Source organism: Dendrobates tinctorius, unplaced genomic scaffold (assembly GCF_039654945.1).
Source record: "Dendrobates tinctorius isolate UK_male_01 unplaced genomic scaffold, ASM3965494v1 ptg000528l, whole genome shotgun sequence".
In the NCBI taxonomy this organism is placed as follows: Eukaryota; Metazoa; Chordata; class Amphibia; order Anura; family Dendrobatidae; genus Dendrobates; species Dendrobates tinctorius.
In genome coordinates, this window is record NW_027362187.1 from 106,870 (window position 1) to 130,833 (window position 23,964).

The window sequence follows — 23,964 nt, forward strand, 5'->3', positions numbered from 1 at the left end:
TCCAGTGATGTCCTCTGTGTGATTGGCTGGAGCCTTCACCTCAGTTGTGTTGGCGTGTCACCTCCACATCTACCTGGTGCCAGGAAACACAGAGAGTTTGTCCTGACCTATCGTGTGTATAGGATCCTTCAGGCTCCTCGCAATCGCAGATGTCAAGGGAAAGAAGTTGTGCATGTGGGGCTTTATCTTTGTTTTCCACAGGATTTGCTTGCACCTCCCCTATTGAAGTAAACGTGCCCGCAGCCATTCTATGTGTATGGCCAGCTTCAGTGTCTGATGCAATATTGCATGTCGCCCAGAAATATTTCGAGGAGCCCTTTTTTTTGTTTTTTTTTTCCTATAGCTTATCTTTTATAACGTGCATGTGAAGGAAGCATATCAGACCCTGATCTATCAGATATTTTGAGGGCCTTGTTTATGTCCCCCACCGTAGTGGTTGGTTGTGACTATTGTATGCGTGTTTCAGTTATTGGTGGACTCGCCTTAAGGACGTGGACATTCTACAGACTGTTCATGTAACGAATACGGGAAAATGTAGCAAAACTTGTTTATACTTCTCACTAGAGCCACATAAATAAGATGACGATACTGTACATCTCTGACCATGCAATACGTGCGGAGAAATGTAAAGTATTCCTTCCCTGGATACACGGGAGCTTTTGTGTCCTTATGATCTGTCCATCAGATTTTTGATTTCACTACTTCAAACGTGGCATCTAGTTACAGCAGAAAATTGCGCAAGCAAGTTTGTTACATTTTTTTAACCTTTGCCATTTTTTACATACTTTCGTCATATGAGTTTAGCTTAGCGATTTTGTAAAAGCTCTGGCCGCAATTTGTTTTTCTGAGCCCATCAGAGGTTCGCAATTGTAAAGACATCCATTACTTATAGGGTCCTACCATTACATAGTATCTGCTGTCTGGTGTTCCATTATTACTGGGTGCCTCCGTAAAAGTTGGGGCAATTTGCTCCACAACTCCTCTACAATAACTCCCCCCTCAAAAAAAAAAATACACAAAGCGTCTTAGGCTATGTTCACACTGGACGTTTTTGCTGCCTTTTTTATGCTCATTTTCAACTGTAAGACATTGTTTATTTTGTCATCAGGATTTTGTGCTTTGCATGTTATTTTGGACATAGAAAATGTCACTTTTTTCAGCGTTTTTCACCCATTAACTTAAATGGGTTGTGAAAAAAACATTGAAAAAAAGCAGCAAAAACACAGGTATCATTTTTTTGCCAAATTTTTTGTGCCAAACCCTCATTCTTTGGAATAGGACTTTTTTTTTTTTTCAACACTAAACTTTCAGCGTGCCAAAACAGCTGCGAAAAATGCAATAAAAAACAAGGAAAACATGCTTTTTTTTTTGTACAGCTTTTCTGCCAAGAGATCAGGTTTTGCTGCAGAAAAAAAGCGGAAAAACCGCCTGTTGTGAAAGTATGAAACCAAGCGGAACAGACTGGAGTACAAAGTCTATAATTACCAAAAGATTAAATTTATTATATAAAATGACGAGAACATCAATACTGACAAATACATATAATACAATGCAGGGATCAGGCAATACTGGCAGAGGTCACCAATAATAAAATTAAAGCATAATGCTATGCACAAAGTGCAGGCAGCAAAAACGGGGTATTTAGGCAATCTCCTCAGAAAATGAGTCAAAGACATGTGTACATACAATAATCTGTGGTGTAATACAATGCTCAAGCAAAGTGCTTACCCATAGTATGCTGCTCAGGACCACAGCCCGCCGCGCGTTTCGCTCTTTCTTTTTCAAGGTGCGGTGTAAGAGTGAAACGCGCGGCGGGCTGTGGTCCTGAGCAGCATACTATGGGTAAGCACTTTGCTTGAGCATTGTATTACACCTCAGATTATTGTATGTACACATGTACATGCTTTTTCAAGGTGCGGTGTAAGAGCGAAACGCGTGTCGGTTGTGGCAGGCTGTGGAGTCAGTGAAATCTGCGGCAAAAATGCAGGTGTAAAAAGGTTTGCCTCTTTGCTGCGTATTTATTGTTTATTTGCGGCCAACAAAAGCTGCGAATTGTCAAAGGAAATGTCAGAAGGAGGAAGAGTGTGCGCTCGGTGAATATGTGTGTGAGCGGAGAATATGTGCGTCTGTCTGTGTTTGTCTGCATGTGTCTGTCTGTTTGTAGCACTGTCTGATGGGACTACTACTCCCGTCTGGCTCCGTCTTTTGTCACGTATAATGGAGACCGCATGAGCCGATGATGGGAGAATAGTCTCATCATCCGGCGCCTGTGTTCCATTGCAAAAAAAAAAAAAATCAAAACATTTACATAATTACATACATATTCACATACAATATACATACTCACCAAACACCTAATCCCCGGTGCCCGCGTCTCCTGCAAACAATCAAAAATAATAAACCAACATATACTCCCTGTCCTCCATAGTCCATTTAGTACTGAGTGTCCCACGGCGATCTCACCCGGCCGCCGGCGATACACTGAGGAGGTAATCGCTCCCGCTGAGTATCACAGCCGCCGTGAGAGTTCACCGGAGTTCAGGATATGTGTGTGTGTGTGTATATATGTATGTATGTATGTGTATATATATAATATAATATAATATATATATATATATATATATATATATATATATATATATATATATATATATATATATATAATACATACACATTTATACTTGATTTGTGCGTGTAAACATTACATTTGAACATTGTATGTAATGACATTATGGTCTTCAATGAAGAACGAAGAATAGGTTGATCAATGAAATGACATCACAATTCTTTTTTTTTTTATATTTATTTAGCTCTATGGATTTACAAAAACGCATAAAGAACGCAAGTATTTTCCACTGTGTTTTTCTGCCAAGAGTTGCAGAACTTTCTGCAAGCAAATACGCAACGTGCGCACATTGCCTTAGGGTATGTGAACACGCTGCGGATTCCGCTGCGATTCCGTAGCGGTTTTGGCCGCTGCGGACCCGCAGCAGTTTTAGCTGCGGTGTACAGTACCATTCAAATGAATGGTAAAAAAAAAACGCTGTGTAGACGTTGCGGAAAAATCCGCTCGGATTTGCTGCGGTTTTGAAACCGCAGAAAGAATTGACATGTCAATTCTTTCTGCGGAATCCGCAGCGGGTTCCTATCTCCACCATTGTGGAGATGGTGAATCCGCAGGACCAAACCGCAGGCAAAACCGCAGATAATCCGCAGGTCTTTTGACCTGCGGTTTATCTGCGGTTTTTGCAAAATCTGTGCAGATTAATCCGCAGCGGATTCCGCAGCGTCTGCACCCACCCTTAGGGTGTGTGCACACGTTGCGGATTCTGCTGCGGAATTTTCCACGCGGATTTGTCTAAATCCGTGGTCAAAAGCAGGTCTATCTGCGGATTTTCTGCGGATTAGCCTGCGGTTTTACCCTGTGGTTTGACACCTGTCATGGAGCAGGTGCCAAACCGCTGCGGAATCCGCACAAAGAAGTGACATGCTGCGGATTTAAAACTGCAGCAAATCCGCGCGGAAAATTCCGCACCGTGTGCACTGCGGTTTTTGACTTACAGATTTACATAGGTTATAATAGTACTGTACACCGCAGCAGAATCCGCAACGTGTGCACACACCCTTAATCTGTCTAACCAAGGCCAAATGATCTTCCCTTGAACATATGGTAAGTGTAAAGCCCCCGTTACACATAGCGATATCGCTGTAACGTCACCGATTTTGTGACGTAGCAGCGATATTGCTATGTGTGATACTTACCTCTGACCGGCTCCCCCGCTGATTATCGCTGATTGCGCGAGAACGTCCTGGATCATTTCTCGCCGTCAGCTTCCTGTGGCGCCGACGAGCAACGCGTGGACGCGGGCGGGAGGACGTCAGGATCGCCGCGTCTAACCGGTAAGTAGCGACCCCCGACCGCTGCTATGTCGCTGGTGAGATCTGCCAGTGTGGCAGCTCACTAGTGACCACTTAGCGATGCACCAGCGATCCATATCGTTGCTGGGATCGCTGGTGCATCGCTAAGTGTAACGGTACCCTAAAAGTAGCCTTACAAGGCAATATCTAAAACGCTCCAGCATGTGTATGAATTTGGTTTCTGGCATACAAGACGGACAAATACAAGACTGACACAGACACCAGGGATACATGAGCTTAGTGTAGATAATGTATACCAAAAGTACCAAAAAAAATAGACAGTATGTTTGCACCCCATACCATGTAACCTGAATCATGATGTGAACATAGCGTTATTGTCTGCTTTGTGATGGGGTAATATTAGGAGTTGTTATTAATTGGTTTAGCTGCCAAGTCCCTGCGTTGCCAACTAGTGACAATGCATGTGAGCGAGGCACAAGGAGATCGGTGTGCCAGGTGTCTGGATGGTAGACAAGACTTTTGAGAGTTGTTTTTTTTTACCTTTAAGATAATTTGCAGATATATTTTTTTTTTTACTTTTTCCCCCTACAGAACAACTTTCGAAAAATCATAAAATATTTTTTTTCTAAATAGAATTGGGAAAACCAAAAATAAATCCTGATGTAATACTTGTCTGTCAGAATACCAGTATGAATGCCCTGTAAATGATAAGCGCAATAACCTGTACTTGCCCCTCAGCATGGAAAAACACTAATGCATGTTTTATTATGGACAAGAGGAGATATTCCATTTGATCATATATGGCCTATTTTGTCGTATAAACTAAACAAAGTAGGCCCTTACCAATGAAACGTTCTTAAGCCATGTAGGAGGCTATGTTTCCATATAATGTATAGCCAATATAAGGGTATGTGCGCACGGAGTCTTATTGCAGAGTTGTCTGAGTAGAAGTTGGGCAGAACCTCCCAAGTTTTGGTAGAGGATTTGGAGACTTTCCACCCAGTTTCTGCTCCAAATCCTCCTGAAGAAACTGCATGCACATAGCCTAATACATAAAAGCCTTCTTTCTACAGGAAAGTGCAGTGTTATACAGAAGACCATGTGGCGGCACATGTAGTGGTAAATACTTTAAAGTATGGAGTCATACGACTTGATGTGTTGGCACAGAAGCTCTGTCAGCATATTTTGCCATTTGTAGAGAGTTCAGTAAAATGAAGTATTGGGGAAATATTCACTGTCAGACTTGTCTACACAGCCGATGAATCCCTAGGGGGAAATGTGGTGAAATACCGTTATTATTTTTGCATAAACATGTTTTCTGTTCATACAAGCATGTAATGTCATGAAATATAGCTCTTTATTTTTATACCTCTTTATTTTCATTGCTATCATATCATAATCTACATTAAAAGGGAACCTGGCAGCAGTATTTCACTATTTATATGTACATATAGTCCTTTGAAAGACATGTCCAGAAATGCCTTTAAATGATCAGTCCGTTCCTCCGTTAGTCCGAAATCAGTGTGTCAATCAATATTTAAAGGAGTTTGAAGGACTATGGTCAATCTGAAGCCTCTGTCACACCAGCTCTATTCCCCAGCCAGTATCTCCTGCTTGACTGATGATTCCTCTTCCTAAAGTCACACCACGTAGAGGCTGTCAGTCAAGCATTGGGTGACAACGCCAGGCAGGAAATAGAGCTGGAGTGAAGGAGACTTCAGATCTACTAGTAGTTCTTCAGCCTCATTTCCATATCAATTCAAACTCTGATTTCTCACTAACGTAGGAACAGACTGGTCATGGAAAGGTATTGCTGGATTTTTCGTTAAGGCTGTGTGCCCACGTAAGCGTTTTTTTCGCGTTTTTTCCCCTGCAAAACCGCTTAAAAAATGCATGCATTAAGCATCCCATTCTTATAATGCATTCCGCAATTTTTGTGCATATGATGCGTTTTTTCCACAAAAAAACACATCGCGGATAAAAACGCATCATGTTCATTAATTTTGCGGAAAAAAACGCATTTCCAACTATATTCTATGAGAATGTGGATGCTCCGGAAAAAAAATGCGTTTTTCCTGGGAAGGAGTCCGGTTTTTAGTCAGGAATTTTCTGCATACGTGGGCACATATCCTTACAGACCTACATGCAGTTATAAATATTTTGGGAGGTGAAATCCTGCTGACACTTTTCCTGTATTTTTTTAATTGATTCCGCAGCAATTACAGTTTTAGTATTTTTGGTTATCATAAAGGAAAACCTTTTAAAAGACTTAATTATACCATAGGGAGTAGAAGATCCAGCACACTTCAGGATGTAAAGTCAATCCTTATTCTAAAATTATCAGTAACATCTTGATCAGGGTATATTGCATAAAAAAGATAAGGCAAAAGGTCTGTAAGAAATTGAAGTTATTTTTTGCCTAATTTTCTTACGCAGTATACATTGATCAAGATTTTTGAAAAAACATTGCTTTTCTCTTCCGTGTGCTGGATTCCTTACAACTTGGAACTTTCTATGCGGGGTTGACTCTTCTTATTGCTCCTGTGCGCAGTGATTTCTTGCCCATAGGAGGGTGAGCTGAATGAATTTTCTCTTCCTTTTTATAATCTGCCATAGTATCTCATTTGTTTTATCAGTTTGTCCTCCCAGCTCTCCTTATCACTTGGTCATTCATCTCCTGTAGGTACTCCTCCTCTACATCCACCACATACACAGCAGCAGGCACTACACATCCATCTCACACCGCATATACAACACATACTGGATATGGGAAATCTCTCATCATGTACTACAGGACGGACAGGAGCTACAGTCTCCTTCACATTAATAAGGCCTCATGCAGATGTTAGTGATTGCGTACCCATTGAATTCTATGGTGCTAGTTATGTCCTTTTATTTTTTATGCGGATCGTGTTTTTTGATCGGAGTTATGGATAAAAAATTACCCCGACAAGTCTATTGGACTGTGATAATCACGGGCAGCACATCGATGACATACGTGTGTGATACGTGAGGATAGCAGAAGCTTACTTTATTTATTTATTTTTCATACGTAAAAATCACTAATGTTAAAATTGACACACCGATGAAAATTGGATGCAAAATAATGAAGAAACTTTTTTTTTTGTATTTTTGTTGAATGTAGAAAATCAGCATTGCTGATAGATTATGTGAACTGGGCTGGTTGAGCAAATACTACAGAGGCAGCAATTTTGTTAACTGAGAAAACCAGTTGTCATTTGCCAGTATTGGGTTTGTGTTATGCCCAGTACAAATGTACAAACCATTAAAATGGGGCCCTTGCTGTACCACGTGCATCATGGCGGTAACCTTCCGTAGACCTACTAATTGTGTGTAACTAGGCTCCTTGTTTACTACAGTGGTGCGTGAATGACCCTGAAGTTTATGTTCCTAGAAAGACTCTTGATATTATAGAAGGAACTTTTTTTTTAATATGGCTTTCTGTAAATAAGTAAAAGAAGTTTGCAGAATTATGTACGAATGTTCTCCGCATCCAACATTTGTCAAAATGTATTATCGTGATGATATGCTCTAGATCAGTGTTTCAGCCTTTCCTTAGTACTGCACAGGTGAGAGAACTCTCAGCCGGTTCTGATGCCTTGATATGATTCCATCACCTGTGCAATACCAAGGAAATACCGAAAACGTGCTAGGGCCGTGAGGACTGGATATGGGATTCGCTGCTCTAGATACATGCATTACCATGTGTTTTGATACGGTCAGTAACCTGTGATATGTTTATCCTGACCACTCCCATAGAGCTAAGTGGATGACGTTGGGTTAATGCATATTATCAGCAATGACTATTGTGGATATGATTGTACCATTACTAGGTAATGTATGCCTGTAGTATGTGATGCCAGCCTTCAGCTAATTAGGCGCACACACAGGGTTCCTTGGATGTACACACCGGTACCTATCCAATTATGCTGCCGTCAACTCTAGTTAAAGGTAATAAAGCTTCCAATTGTTTCTGTGCAGCGATAATAATAATATTACAGAATAAGAGCATTCGGGATAATAGAAATAAACCTTTAACCTACATTACATATGCCTATGGCAGGAATACATGTTCTAGGGCTGGTTTCAACTTTTCATGAACAGTCTTGACGTATATATTGTTTAACGTATATATTGTTTAAACTAATTGAGAGCATTGTGAACCTTATTTTCTTGAGAATTTATGCCCCATCTCCCGGTCTATACTATAATTTCCCAAACCTATTCATCCAAACTAATGGCCAGTTTCCTAAATTGCTCAGTAATTAGCCCTTTGCTTTGCCAACCTTTCATAAGGTGGCACGTTGCTGAGCTTGTTTATCAGGTTTCCTTGGACTCAAGCGCAGCCTGCCTCTCATTATACAGTGGGTATGGAAAGTATTCAGACCACTTTACATTTTTCACTCTTTGTTTCATTGCAGCCGTCTGGTAAATGCAGAAAAGTTCATTTTTTTTTTCTCATTAATGTACACTCTACACCCTATCTTGACCAAAAAAAAAACAAATGTAGAAATTTTTGCAAATTTATTGAAAAAGAAAAACTGAAATATCACATGGTCATAAGTATTCAAGATCTTTTGCTCAGTATTGAGTAGAAGCACCCTTTTGAGCTAGTACAGCCATGAGTCGTCTTGGGAATGACAACAAGTTTTTCACACCTGGATTTGGTGATCCTCTGCCATTCTTCTTTGCAGATCCTCTCCAGTTCCATCAGGTTGGATGGTGAATGTTGGTGGACAGCCATTTTCAGGTCTCTCCTGAGATGCTCAATTGGGTTTAAGTCTGGGCTCTGGCTGGGCCGGTCAAGAATGGTCACAGAGTTGTTCTGAAGCCACTCCTTTGTTATTTTAGCTGTGTGTTTAGGGTCATTGTCTTGTTGGAAGGTGAACCTTCAGCCAAGTCTGAGGTCCAGAGTGCTCTGGAAGAGGTTTTCATCCAGGATATCTCTGTACTGGGCCGCATTCATGTTTCCTTCAATAGCAATTAGTCGTCCTGTCCCTGCAGCTGAAAAACACCCCCATAGCATGATGCTGCCACCACTATGTTTCACTGTTGGGATTGTATTGGGCAGGTGATGAGCAGTGCCTGGATTTCGCCACACATACCGCTTAGAATTATCAAAAAAAAGTTCTATCTTCGTCTCATCAGACCAGAGAATCTTATTTCTCATAGGAAGTCCTTCATGTGTTTTTAAGCAAACTATGCAGGCTTTCATATGTCTTGCACTGAGGAGAGGCTTCCGTTGGGCCACTCTGCCATAAAGGCCCGACTGGTGAAGGGCTGCAGTGATAGTTTACTTTGCGGAACTTTCTCCCATCTCCCTACTGCATCTGAAGATCTCAGCCACAGTGATCTTGGGGTTCTTCTTTACCTCTCTCACCAAAGCACTTCTCCCACGATTGCTCAGTTTGGCTGGACGGCCAGGTCTAGGAAGACTTCTGGTGGTCCCAAACTTTTTCCATTTAAGAATTATGGAGGCCACTGTGCTCTTGAGAACCTTGAGTACTGCAGAAATACTTTTCTGACCTTGGCCAGATGTGTGCCTTGCCACAGTTCTGTCTCTGAGCTCATTGGCCAGTTCCTCATGATTCTTATTTGGCCTGACAGGCACTGTGAGTTGTGAGGTCTTGTATAGACAGGTGTGTGCCTTTACAAATCAAGTCCTAGCAGTTTAATGAAACACAGCTGGACTCCAATGAAGGAGTAGAACCATCTCAAGGAGGATCACAAGGAAATGGACAGCATGTCACTTAAATATGAGTGTCTGAGCAAAGGGTCTGAATACTTATGACCATATGATATTTCATTTTTCTTTTTTAATAAATTTGCAAAACTTTCTATATTTCTGTTTTTTCAGTCAAGATGGGGTGCAGAGTGTACATTAATGAGAAAAAAATGAACTTTTTGAATTTACCAAATGGCTGCAATGAAACAAAGAGTGAAAAATGTAAAGGGGTCTGAATACTTTCTGTACCCACCGTATGTCATTCTATGTGCTTCGAGACTTACTGATGCGCCAGCTGTGGGCTGCCAGTTATAGGAACTTTCAGCAAATTTTACATGCTAAAAACAAGACACCCAATGTAATGCTGGCCTCGCTGTTGCAGAGATATTTGCAGTCACAGTATTTGCCACCTAATGAGTTAACTTTTGTTAAGTCCAGTGGATGGTGTCACTGGGGGCCAGTACTACTTGTCCCTGTATGAGTTGCTATCTGATAACACCCACTTAGACTTAAGTAAAGTTAACTCCTGTACCAACACTGCGATTGCTACTATCTTCACATGGGAGAGGCAAAATTAATAATAAGAAAAAACGTTTTATTCCGCTCTGCAGCCACTTTTACTTCGTGTGTCCAGTCCAACATGAAATGTTTGGTCAAAGGCTTCCATGTTGTTCGCACTGAAAAATCCATTTGTGAATCTGAGTATGTCAAGGCGGAATAATCATAATCCTTTACACATCCACACTTAAGCATCCAATGCCTAGTCTTTAAGGATGGCTGGAAAACTCCATAGATTTGGCTTCAAGATTCCTGCAAAATCTATTTGTGTTGTACAGTAATGTTGTGTAATTAAAAAACGACATTCACAGTTCTGTGCGAGTCCGCCATGTTTGATAAAGGTCTTAATATTTGAGTTAGTTTTCTCTTATGTCTTTGTTATTTCATATTGGTGTGCACAAAAAAAAAACGGGCATCTAAAAGGGAATAGTCTACTTTTAGACACTGTTTTTTTCTGCCACGGAATTGCATTAGAAAATCCACAAAACTCGAAAATCTCATCCAAATGCTTCATGAGTTGACCTGCAGTGTGTGAATTTGTGTTAATATTCACTGAGGATTTCACCTTAGAGCAGCGTATCATTCCCATGTACGTTTAGGGTATGTTCACACAGGGCAAAGAAGCTTGCGGATTTTCCACCTGGGAAATCCTCAGCATATTACAGTAGCAGTTACGTGGATGAGATTTTCCCAGCATTCTTTCACAGTTTGTGGTAATTGTGGCAACATGTCAATCAATACTTCCTATTTTCACTATAGATTTTGTGTGGACTGTTGAGGATGAAGTTTGTGGCAAATCCTCATGTAACTTGCAGAATTTACTGCAAATTCAGGGCTTTTTCACTGGGTTTATGTCCAGTGTGAACCAATGGATGTGGCATTGGTAAGCTGAACCACCAGCTCTTCAATTTCCTGGATTCTGAGACCCCACAGCACTGGTCACTACTGAGCATGTACATAAAGTGCAGCACAGATTCATCTCGCCTCCGACTCCCAGCACTGGTCACTACTGAGCATGTACATAAAGTGCAGCATAGATTCATCTCGCCTCCGACTCCACAGCACTGCCTCACTACTGAGCATGTACATAAAGTGCAGCATAGATTCATCTCACCTCCGACTCCACAGCACTGCCTCACTACTGAGCATGTACATAAAGGGAGGCACAGATTCATCTCACCTCCGACTCCACAGCACTGGTCACTACTGAGCATGTACATAAAGTGCAGCATAGATTCATCTCACCTCCGACTCCACAGCACTGCCTCACTACTGAGCATGTACATAAAGTGCAGCATAGATTCATCTCACCTCCGACTCCACAGCACTGCCTCACTACTGAGCATGTACATAAAGGGAGGCACAGATTCATCTCACCTCCGACTCCCCAGCACTGGTCACTACTGAGCATGTACATAAAGTGCAGCACAGATTCATCACAGCACTGGTCACTACTGAGCATGTACATAAAACGCAGCACAGATTTATCGCACTTCCGACCCCATAGCACTGGTTACTACTGAGCATGTACATAAAGTGCAGCACAGATTCATCTCCCCTCCGGCTCCACAGCACTGGTCACTACTGAGCATGTACATAAAGTGCAGCACAGATTCATCACAGCACTGGTCACTACTGAGCATGTACATAAAGTGCAGCACAGATTCATCACAGCACTGGTCACTACTGAGCATGTACATAAAACGCAGCACAGATTTATCTCACCTCCGACTCCACAGCGCTGGTCACTACTGAGCATGTACATGAAACGCAGCACAGATTCATCTCACCTCCGACTCCACAGCACTGGTCACTACTGAGCATGTACATAAAGTGCAGCACAGATTCATCTCACCTCCGACTCCACAGCACTGGTCACTACTGAGCATGTACATAAAGTGCAGCACCAATTCATCTCACCTCCGACCCCACAGCACTGGTCACTACTGAGCATGTACATGAAACGCAGCACAGATTCATCTCACCTCTGACTCCCCAGCACTGGTCACTACTGAGCATGTACATAAAGTGCAGCACAGATTCATCTTACCTCCGACCCCACTGCACTGGTCACTACTGATCATGTACATAAAGTGCAGCACAGATTCATCTCAGCACTGGTCACTACTGAGCATGTACATAAAGTGCAGCACAGATTCATCACAGCTCTGGTCACTACTGAGCATGTACATGAAACGTTACGCAGCACAGATTCATCTCACCTCCGACTCCACAGCACTGGTCACTACTGAGCATGTACATAAAGTGCAGCATAGATTCCGCTCAACTATAGGTCAAGATCCTCAGATCAGAAACAGAACAGACATATATAGGACATTACATAACTTTCCCAAATTCTTATGAAAATTTTTTACAGCACATTCTGCATTGTACTACTATACCCAATTTATTATATAATTTAGACCATCTCCAACTCCACCAGAATGGAATGTACTCGTAGTCTATGCTCCCACGATGCACATTTGTTTTTTTTTACATTCCGTATTTTCATCTGCAAAGGAGCAAAGTGAATTTACAGCTCAAGCAAGGTGTATAAGATGTACCGTATATGGATCTCTTGCCCACTGTTTGTTTTTCTTATATGGGATGTGTTTTTTTTTTTGTTTTTTTTTAGCTTTATACCCCTTACGATTTTGAAATCTGCAAAATGTCAACTCCTACTTTTGATTTGCAGATTTTCCACATAAACTTCAATAAGATGTGGAAAACCTATAGATTAAAAAATGCATATATGTTTTATCATATTTCCATAGCTGAAAAGGAAGAAAGAAACATGCAATAAGCACATGACGTTATCAGTAAAATATATTATCAAAGCCAAGTAACAGGAAGGGTCCAAAACCAAGCAGCTTTATTTAAAACATGACACCTCAAAAGGGAACAAATACGACAACTGAAAAACCGTGATAAAAACATGTAAAAAAATACAATTGTCCTTGTGTTTTTTTCACTAGGTTTATGCTCATATGTTGCATTTTTCCATGAAAAATGTAGCACTTTACTGTCCCAGCAAAGTGACTAAGATTCTGAAATCTCATGTACATGCTTATTTTTTCACAGCATGTCAATTCTTTCAGCGGTTTTGCAACATTTTTAACCCACTCCTAAGGGCTTAATCACACATTCAGTATTTTGACAGTATTTTACGTCAGTATTTGTCAGAGAAAACTTAAAAATGAGGCTTCTTTACAAAGGGCTTAAAATATCTTTATTATAGATTTATTAAATATCATAAAATAAAGACATAGTGTCATATTTGATATCAAATAATCTGGCATATAGTAGAGTAACTAAAGTAAATCACATATAGTAATAAGCTACTTAAAATCAAATCTCATGACAACAATAACAGATTAGGATAATGTAAAAATAATACTGAATGGTGTGTAAATAAACCACACCAGCAGCCTGCATTATATACAGGTGCAGCTCACTAAATTAGAATATCATCAAAAAGTTAATTTATTTCAGTTCTTCAGCAGGAAGTACGGCGGCGTCTAAAAATCACTAAAATTGACAAATCCCTGGGCCCGGATGCGATACACCCCCGAGTACTGCAGGAGTTAAGCACAGTCATAGATAGACCATTATTTTTAATCTTTAAAGATTCCATAATAACAGGGTCTGTACCACAGGACTGGCGTATAGCAAATGTGGTGCCAATATTCAAGAAGGGGACAAAAACTGAACTTGGAAATTATAGGCCAGTAAGTTTAACCTCAACTGTGGGTAAAATCTAAGAGATACTATACTGGAGTATCTGGAGAAGAATAACCTTATGACCCAATATCAACATGGGTTTACAAGGGACCGTTCCTGTCAGACTAATCTGATAAGCTTTTATGAAGAGGTAAGTTCCGGACAGGGCCAAGGGACTGCAGTGGACGTGGTGTACATGGACTTTTCAAAAGCTTTTGATACGGTGCCACACAAAAGGTTGATACATAAAATGAGAACAATTGGGATAGGGGAAAATATGTGTAGGTGGGTTAAGAGCTGGCTCAGGGATAGGAAACAAAGGGTGGTTATTAATGGAGCACACTCGGACTGGGTCACGGTTAGCAGTGGGATACCACAGAGGTCAGTTTTGGGCCCGCTTCTTTTTAACATATTTATTAATGACCTTGTAGGGGGCATAGAGAGTAGAATTTCAATATTTGCAGATGACACTAAACTCTGCAGGGTAATCAATACAGAGGAGGACAATTTTATATTACAGGAGGATTTATGTAAACTAGAAGCTTGGGCTGATAAATGGCAAATGAGCTTTAATGGGGATAAATGTAAGGACATGCACTTGGGTAGAACGAACAAGATGTATAATTATGTGCTTAATTGTAAAACACTGGGCAAAACTGTCACTGAAGAAGACCTGGGTGTATGGGTGGACGACAAACTCACATTTAGTGGCCAGTGTCAGGCAGCTGCTGCAAGGCAAATAAAATAATGGGATGCATTAAAAGAGGCATAGATGCTCATGAGGATAACGTAATTTTACCTCTATATAAGTCACTAGTACGACCACACTTAGAATACTGTGTGCAGTTCTGGTCTCCGGTGTATAAGAAAGACATAGCTGAACTGGAGCGGGTGCAGATTAGAGCGACCAAGGTCATTAGGGATCTAGGGGGTCTGCAATACCAAGACAGGTTATTACACTTGGGGTTATTTAGTTTGGAGAATCGAAGGCTTGGGGGTGATCTTATTACAATGTATAAATATATGCGGGGACAATACCAAGACCTTTCTAATGATCTTTTTACTCTTAGACCTGTGACGGGGACAAGGGGGCATCCTCTACGTCTGGAGGAAAGAAGGTTTAAGCATACTCACAGACGCAGATTCTTTACTGTAAGAGCAGTGAGACTATGGAACTCTCTGTGTACCTTAGGTACCAGCGCGCTGGTGCTGGTAACCAAGGTACACAGCGGGTAACTAAGTGACGCACGCCCTTAGTTACCCGCGCTACATTGGAAACCAGCGTCCAGCTCGCTGATCGCTGGTCTCCGCCTGCCACACGCAGTGATGCGTACTGGCCAGCGGGAGACCAACAATCAAAAAAAAGGTCCAGGGCATTCAAGCACGATCAGCAATACCCGGGGGGGGGGGGGGGCGGTCGCTGATACCTGTCACACACAGCGATATCGCTGATGAGTTCGCTGTTGCGTCACAAAACTTGTGACTCAGCAGCGATCTCACTAGCGATCTCGCTGTGTGTGACGGGGGCTTTACTCTGCTGCTCGGTGCATTGCAGCAGAGAAAGCTAAGTTTTGTCTTTTAGTTGATTTATCCCTGAGGTGCCTGTCTTATCTTTCCTTTGGTTTTTGGTGTAGTTCACTTTATTTCCCGGTCTCTCCTCCTGGGGAGGGGGTTGGGGGTTTAGCTCAGAGCTAAACAGGAGATAGGGACAGGTCCGTGACTTGGGCCTCACTACCATCAAATGTACCCCCAAGTTAGAGAAAGTTGGGGCAGTTCCTCGTCCCCTGTTTTCCCACACCTGCCCTGTGACAGATACTGTTGTTTTTAAACCAGGTATTGATACTTTTGGCAGTGTGGACAGGTGCTGAGTCCTGCTGGACAATGAAATTTCCGTCTCCACAAAGCTTGTCAGCAGAGGGAAGCATGAAGTGCTCTAAAATATCCTGGTAGGTGGCTGCACTGACTTTGGTATTGATAAAACACAGTGAACCTACACCAGCAGATGACATGGCTCCCCAAACCATCACTGATTGTGGAAACTTCACTCTAGACCTCAAGCAACTTGGATTGTTTGTCTCTCCACTCTTCCTCCAGACTCTGGGACCTTGAATTCAAAGGTCTAGTGTGAAGTATCCACAATCAGTGATGGTTTCGGGAGCCATGTCATCTGGTGTAGGTCCACTGTGTTTTATCGAGACCAAAGTCGGCGCAGCCATATACCAGGAAATTTTAGAGCACTTCATGCTTCCATCTGTCGACAAGCTTTTTGGAGATGGACATTTCATTCTCCAGCCGGACTTGGCACCTGTCCATACTGCCAAAAGTACCAATAACCTGGTTTAAAAACGGCAGTATCACTGTGCTTGATTGGCGAGGATCTCACCTGACTTTAACCCCATAGAGAATGGGGTATTGTGAAGAGGAAGATGAGACACCAGACCTAACAATGCAGATGAGCTGAAGACTGCTATCAAAGCAACCTGGGCTTCCATAGCACCTCAGCAGTGCCACAGGCTGATCGCCTCCATGTCACACCGCAACGATGCAGTAATTGGTGCAAAAGGAGCCACAACCAAGTATGGAATGCATTTACTGAACATTCAATTCAGTAGGCTAACAGTTCGGATTTTAAAATCATTTTTTAAGCTGGTGTTATAAAGTATTCTAATTTACTGACATAATGACTTTTGGGTTTTCATTGCCTGTAAGTCATAATCATCAACATTAATATAAATAAACACTTGAAATGGATCTCTCTGTTTTTCATGACTCTATATAATATGAGTTTCACTTTTTGTAATTGAGAACTGAAATAAATTAACTTTTTAATGATATTCTAATTTTATGAGATGCCCCTGTACTTTTGTTAACAATTTATAGAAACTGCATACGTGGAGCGAAACATAAAGGTAACGTTACCTGCAATGTACGAGACCAGGGACCCACCATTTCCGACGTGCATTTCGCAATGAAATGCTTTGTCCTGGGGTGAAGGGTAGCTGGTAAGGAGGGTATTTAAAGGGAAGGAAGTAATGAGGAAGTAACCGCCAATTGACACTATTGACTCACGTGACCCCATCATGTGATGCCTTTGTCATGGATGCCATTGTGGGGAGGAGGACTCCCGTAGAGTGTCTGTGCTGGAACCAGGGGTCCGCCATCTGGTTTCCTGAAGGAACGGTACCGGGGGGGGGGGCAATGAAGGAGAGGGCACGACTGAAGGTGACAGGGCAACAGGGGGAGGGGCGAGGATAAAAGGAGCAGGGAGCGCCCTGAGAGTTCAGTTGGCAGAGAGGCTGACAGGAGACAGAAAGCCGTAGAGGAGGGAGAGAGTCGGCTTAACCGACGTTGTTCCACGGGGAGACCATTGGGGGTCTGTGGAAGGTAAGCGACGACCTCACCGTCAAGAGACTTGTGCTTTACTCGAATCCGGGGCCGCCCCCGACCCACGGTCTGCCACAGCCGTTACCGCTGTTCCTCGCTCTGGTGCGACAGGTCCGCGACCCAGTGCCGCCACTGAGATTTCACATCAGCCCGCTGCGGCGGCTTTCCCACTGCCTCCCTGCTTCAGCCCGCGGCTGTGGCCTCTTTATCACGGACTGCAGTGGACGCCATCTCGTCACAGTCGGCAGTTGAGGCCTACTCCCCGTCTACAGAGGAACCCTTAGCATAGGCCTGCCAACGGTCACTTCTGGAAACTGCGACACAACCTCTCTTGGGCACGGGAGCCTGATAAGACTTTCCGCAAGTCCTACCACGCTGTGTTTACAGGGGGTCATCTCCACAAAGGACTACTCCAGGGCCTGTTGCACCCCCAGCTGCAGGATTACTTCAGGGCCTGTTGTGCCCCCAGCTTCAGGATTACCCCAGGGCCTGTTGCGCCCCAACGGCAAAGAACCTTCAGGGCCTGGTGTGCCCCCAGCTTCAGGAATACTCCAGGGCCTGTTGCGCCCCAATGGCACAGATCCTACAGGGCCTGTTGTACCCCAGCTGCAGGATTATTTCAGGGCCTGTTGCGCCCCAACAGCAAAGATCCTTTAGGGCCTGTTGTGCCCCAACTCCTCCTGGGTGCTGAGACGCTCAAGGGTCACAGCCGTTCTTCAGCAGATGAACTTAGCGGCAGCGGCGTCAAAGCAGCCACATCCGCGACGCAGACGCACCAGCGACACCGAAGGGCGTCCGGAAGGATAAGTTGACTTTAGGAGATAAGGACCCATAGTCGTCCATCACGAGGCCCATAATAGCCGGCTTTGCCGGGTTAGTCGCATTCTTGATAAGAAAAGTATTGTTGTTGTTTAGTCCCTGCTTGGACAATTGTTGTTATCTCTTTTTGGTTGCTCAGCATAGCCCTAGCGGCTTCAGTTCATAAACGTTACTTTCCAAAATCACACTCAGTCTCGTGTCTCGTCACTGCATCCTGAGAACCTGTTGGTACCTACACCATGACACCCAGACACAATGCACAAGCTGCACACCAGTAAATTATAAGCTATGGTTTACTGCCTCTCTGTGATTGGCCATTGACGCTTTAAATTCCATCTTACTTGAAGGATGCCTCTGAGGTCTTGGAAGAAACTCGATGGCATCCAACTTGAACCCGACATATGGCTGGTGACCTATGACATTGAGTTACTCTACATATATTCCCCTGGATGGGGACATCTGTGATTTTCTACTGACAGCATTAGAGTTTGTGCTCAAGCACAACTTCTTTATGTATCTATTGGAAGTAGCAATCTTACAAGTCGATATCTGACCATTTAACGAGCTTTGCAATATGACGTGGTATAAAATACAAATCCGAATCTCAATTTGCAGACAGTGTTTCGGGGTATTGCCCCTCGTCAGTTTGAGATCCAGTTTGGCTGGTTGAGTGCAAGTAATTAATCAAAGATGATCACCAGGGATGAGCAATTCCAGACATGATCACTACAGCTTGGACTACATGAAGACAATGGACATTGGTCTAAGGCCGGGGTCACACTTGGAGAAACTCTCACGAGTCTCGCACCTCTCGCATAGAAATACATGTAGCTGCACACTCCGGTCCTGAGTGCCGGTGGCAGTGTCGGGTATTGAGACGAGAGACTCATGCGAGTTTCTCGCAAGTTTGACCCCAGACTAAGGCATATATTGAGTTGCATGCAATCTTGTGATCGTTGGCTGTCACTGGCTTTGTCACTTTGGTCTGGACCCAGTTGCCATTAAGGTGCATTAGTTTTGCTGGAGCTGCATGACGGTATAATGGATGTGTGTCCTGACATGTACAGTACGTCTATTCGTACGTATAAAATCTACATATTTCTAAGTCTGCTGTTACCTACTTTCCCAGTCATACAGTCATAGTTTGTGTTTGGGGTAACCATGGAAACCTGAGACATCTGTTTGTTTTTTTTTCCTCTTGCTGCTTAGTGTCCAGACTGCTCATTTTACTATACTAACTGAGATAGTGATTGTCATTTGGAAATGTAGAATCGCAACATCTGCTACATTACACATATATTAACTGCTGAAAACATAGGGCCCATCCGGGTCTCCCAGGACTGGATCTGACCCAAAACTTGGCACTAAATATTCAGTACATGTGTGGAGCCAAAGTATCACTATGTGCATGAGCTTTAAGTATGTATTCACAAGAGGCAGGAAATGTATAGAATATAATATCTAGTCTATTGTGGCATTAAAAAGGTTATCTGGTCAGAAGCGAATTGGTCCGATTATGCTAATCGCGCTCTGATCAGTGTGTGATCTGATTCTCCTGAAAGTGAAGATCTTCACAATTTTGTTAGTCAGTGGAAATCAGACCGCACTTAGATGTTGTTCAAGTGGGGTCCAATTTTATTTTATTTTTTTATGGACCCATTGAGTTTGGCTATGTGCAATCCATTTTACAGAAGGAAATTATGGCATGCACTTTTTTTTTTTTTTTTTTTTTTTTTAGTACGATCCGATGTTTTATCGTATTATCCTTGAACCGCAAATACAATTGTCTGCACAAGCCCCAAGGTTTAGTCATCAATAGTGGCCCGGATCACCACTGATCTAACAGCTTTGGCCACATGTAAATGCATCTAACAGAGCTTTATAGAAACTAATCTGCAGTACCCAGAAACGGCAGCTACACATTGAGGGGAGCTTGTTAACTAGAACTGATCTGCAAAGTGCTGGATGTTGGACCCCCACTGATCTGATATTGATGATTTGTCTCAATGGGGGGGGGTCATCAATACATTTATATGGACAACCCCTTTAAGCATTATCATTTATGTCCATATAAATCAAACACACGAAAAATTAGCATATTCGTCACACTCACAGATGTACAGTATATGGCAGCCATCCCATGCAGTACAATAGTCAAGCCTGTCTGCATAGATTGCTGTGTTAATAATACTGTATTATGTTCTGTACTAACCCATGAGATGGCACTTATACGAGTGGCGCCTGAAAACTTCGAGGCCCACCCATGAAATCTTTTTTGCATGGTCTTGTTTTGCAATGCAGTATGTTATTTAGTTAGTTGAATAGTCTCATGCGCAATCTGGATTTATTTTGATTTTTCTTGTTTCCGTTACAGCATTTTAAAGTTGGGTCGCAAGGCTGAAATATGGAAATGGAGAAGTTGGCAAAGTTCACACATCGGCTGCTGCAATTCACTCCTGTGGTTTCCAACTGCTTCAGCACCCACCCTATACCCCTGATTTGGCTCCCTCGGACTATCACCTATTCCCACAAATGAAAAAGCACCTTGGTTGAAGGTGGAATTGCAGCCATTGCAACAGCCGATGTGTGAACTTTGCCAACTTCTCCATTTCCATATTTCAGCCTTGCGACCCAACTTTAAAATGCTGTAACGGAAACAAAAAAAAAATCAAAATAAATCCAGATTGCTCATGAGACATATTGCATTGCAAAACAAGACCATGCAAAAATGATTTCATGGGTGGGCCTCGAAGTCTTCAGGCGCCCCTCGTAGAAACATATCTGTCCATACCAAACTTTGTAAAACAAAACATTGCTCTCTTCACCGATTTAGAGCGTCCTAGGAGAACCAAATGATGGCATATATAGTGCCCAACTGTAGTGACTGTGTGTACCACCATGCAGGCTCCTTGCATATGAGTGTGTGTGTGTGTGTGTGTGTGTGTGGGGGGCTTTGCTTGTCATTTTCAATTTGCCAGCTTCATTGTTCATTGCAGGACTTTGCCCAGCACTGACAGAGGTTTGCTTCAATGTCAGAGGCAAAGTCATTGGCAGCAGATTTGCTACACATTAACTAGAGTTGTTGAGTGTCACTGTATAATATTGTGACGTATGCCATCATTGCTACGTTCAATGTCTTTCATGTCCCCGCTAATAGATGAGCGTATCTGACGTGTTTTCATTTCATCCAGAACTATTTAGTGTATTCTCGGCACACTGTTTTTAGTAACTGTTTTTCATGATACGATTAGCATCATTTGGTCATATGAGCAGTGTATATGGAGGATGTAATGGATAAAAGCTTAACAATCATAGTCGTCCTTGTAGGCCTCAGAAGTGTTGCAACTTTCCTGTGTAACTTTTCTAGTAAGCAATGTGAGTAAAACTGGAAAATGCCTGTGAAAACAAGCAACTTTGCAAATTAGCTCTTATTTTATTTATTCTTAAAAAAATAAAATAAATTCTATAGCCAACTGTTGTGTAGGTTACCAGCCACCTCTGCAGTCTATCTTAGCTGGCTGGTTTCCTATACAAGGAGCAGGCGCGTGTAAGCGCTTTACTGTAGATCCGGCTAGCCTTGCTGTTGCAGTTCAATGATGTTGCTGGTCCAAACTGATTTTCAGGAGTACACTTCCCCACCAAGCAGCAAGATAGGCTAGCATTACCCTTTAATACTTGAACCTTTTTATTTTCTTAACATCCATCAGATGGGCTGTGTCATGACAGCAAACAACATCCGCACATCATTATGATGCGTGGTCATCAAAAAGAAGGGGAGTGCCACTTGGGATCCCTTCGGTGAGCTATCTTGTCAGAGGATCTTCCCTTTTGTTGACTTGAACTGTCTATGTATTAACATTTTTAGGAAATTCTTGGCAAAAAAAATGAGATTTGATACGCTTATAAACCTTTGTCAGACACAAAACATGAAGTCTGGCTGATTCTTACACTTTTTTGTACATATAATCTTTTTTATACTATCAAAAGGAAGGTTGTGAATTGTGAAAGCTTCATGACCATTGTATGTACATGGAACATTCACTGAAAACAAAAGGGACATTTTAACACGGTGTCATTTGATGTGACAGTATTTAATGTCCTGTTCAGCATTTCCTTATACAAAATATTATCTGAAGTTCAACTCTTCTCCAAAAGTGGTTCTCATTCATATAATTTCAGGACAAAATAAGCCATTGTGTGTACAATTCAGGACATTTTTGGTTCCACATACAATATCTGAACAAAAAAAAATGAAGAAAAATCTATTCGCTTCAGTGAAAGCTCCCATCTGTACAGGTGTGGAGGTGGAGCAGTAGTTCCTGCTGCACTTAGACTTTCCAAGTATTCGTTGTAGGTAGGGGCTGGTTCTCATGTTTCTAAAGCTGGAGTCACACATAGCGACTCACCAGCGATCCCGACAACGATACCAACATGTCAGGATCGCTGGTGAATCGCTATGTGATCGCTGGTGAGCTGTCACACAGACAGCTTCACCAGCGATCAGCACAGCGATGCCGAGCGCGCGGCGTCGCTGTGTTCGTTAGTTATCAGCGTGCTGATGCAGGGAGCTGGTAACTAACGTATACATCGGGTATCCAAGGGACGTGCGTCCCTTAGATACCCGATGTGTACGTTAGTTACCAGTTCCCTGCATCAGCGCGCTGGTAACTAACGTACATATCGGGTATCTAAGGGTCGCCTGTCCCTTGGATACCCGATGTTTACGTTAGTTACCAGCAGATCGCTGGTCTCCCGCCTGTCACATGCAGCGATGCGTGCTGGCCAGCGGGAGACCAGCGACCAAAGAAAAGTCCAGAGGTTTCCCAGAGCGATCAGCGATACCGGCAGGGGGGCTGATCGCTGTCACACACAGCGATCTCGCTGGTGAGATCGCTGTTGTCACAAAACTTGTGACTCAGCAGCGATCTCGCTAGCGACATCGCTATGTGTGACGGGGCCTTTAGTAAGCTCTTCAGGTTTACATTGCTGTTGCACATATATTCTACTTATTTGACGTATACACAAATAAATTTGATCCATTTGTTTTCCTGACAGTGCCATCTAGTTAACGAGGACCTGACTAGAGATCAGTGGACAGTGAAAGTTCAGGTTCTTGTACCTGACCCAAACTTCCTAAAACGTTCAGGTAACAGAACAGTACCAGAACTTCCACTAGAATCTGAAACCCACTAAAGGGAGTTCCCCCCCCCCTTCCCCCGGGACATATAGGATCTATTAATATGGGCATGCAGGTAGTAATAGCAATGTTACACTAGTCCTACCTGTATGTCTCATATTAATGGTCTTGTTCTTGAGAAACGATAGATTCTTTCTGTGTGCTAATGATTTCTTCCAGGCTCCAGGGCGTCCAGTGCCTGGAAGAAATCCCTGCCTTCTGTCTTCATTGTAATACATAATTACCTCCTCCCATGCACATCAGTTATGGTGCAGGAATCCTGCGCCCTGCTCTCCCTTAAAAATTCATACCTCTTCCTCCCTTCTATGAGCACTGGAATCTCACAGGTAGGACTACGTTAACATTTCTACTACCTGCATGCCCATGTTAATAGGTCATATATGTCTCAGAAGGTGATAGATTCCCTTTAAAAATGATGGATAACCGGACTGCTAAATTATTCTCCCTCTCCCTCTACCAAACACTGCAGCACACTTTAGCAGAAAGTCCATGTTTGGTGTTCAGATCCAACAGTGACTGTACGGTACAAACGCCGAACATTTCTGTTCAGGTTCGCCCATTTCTATTCCTGAAGCCTCTGTTCCAGTGTTTTTTTTTTTAATTGTCCTTTTCCAGAGATATGGGCCTTTATATTTGGTCTTCTGTCGTATCTTTACTAAAA

General features: G+C 42.7%; 1 protein-coding gene across 4 annotated transcripts in view; it reads left to right on the forward strand.

Annotated features, from left to right (window-relative positions):
- TMEM131 (transmembrane protein 131) overlaps positions 1 to 23,964 on the forward strand; it is a 186,505-nt gene that overhangs the window by 64,798 nt on the left and 97,743 nt on the right. The window lies entirely within an intron of this gene.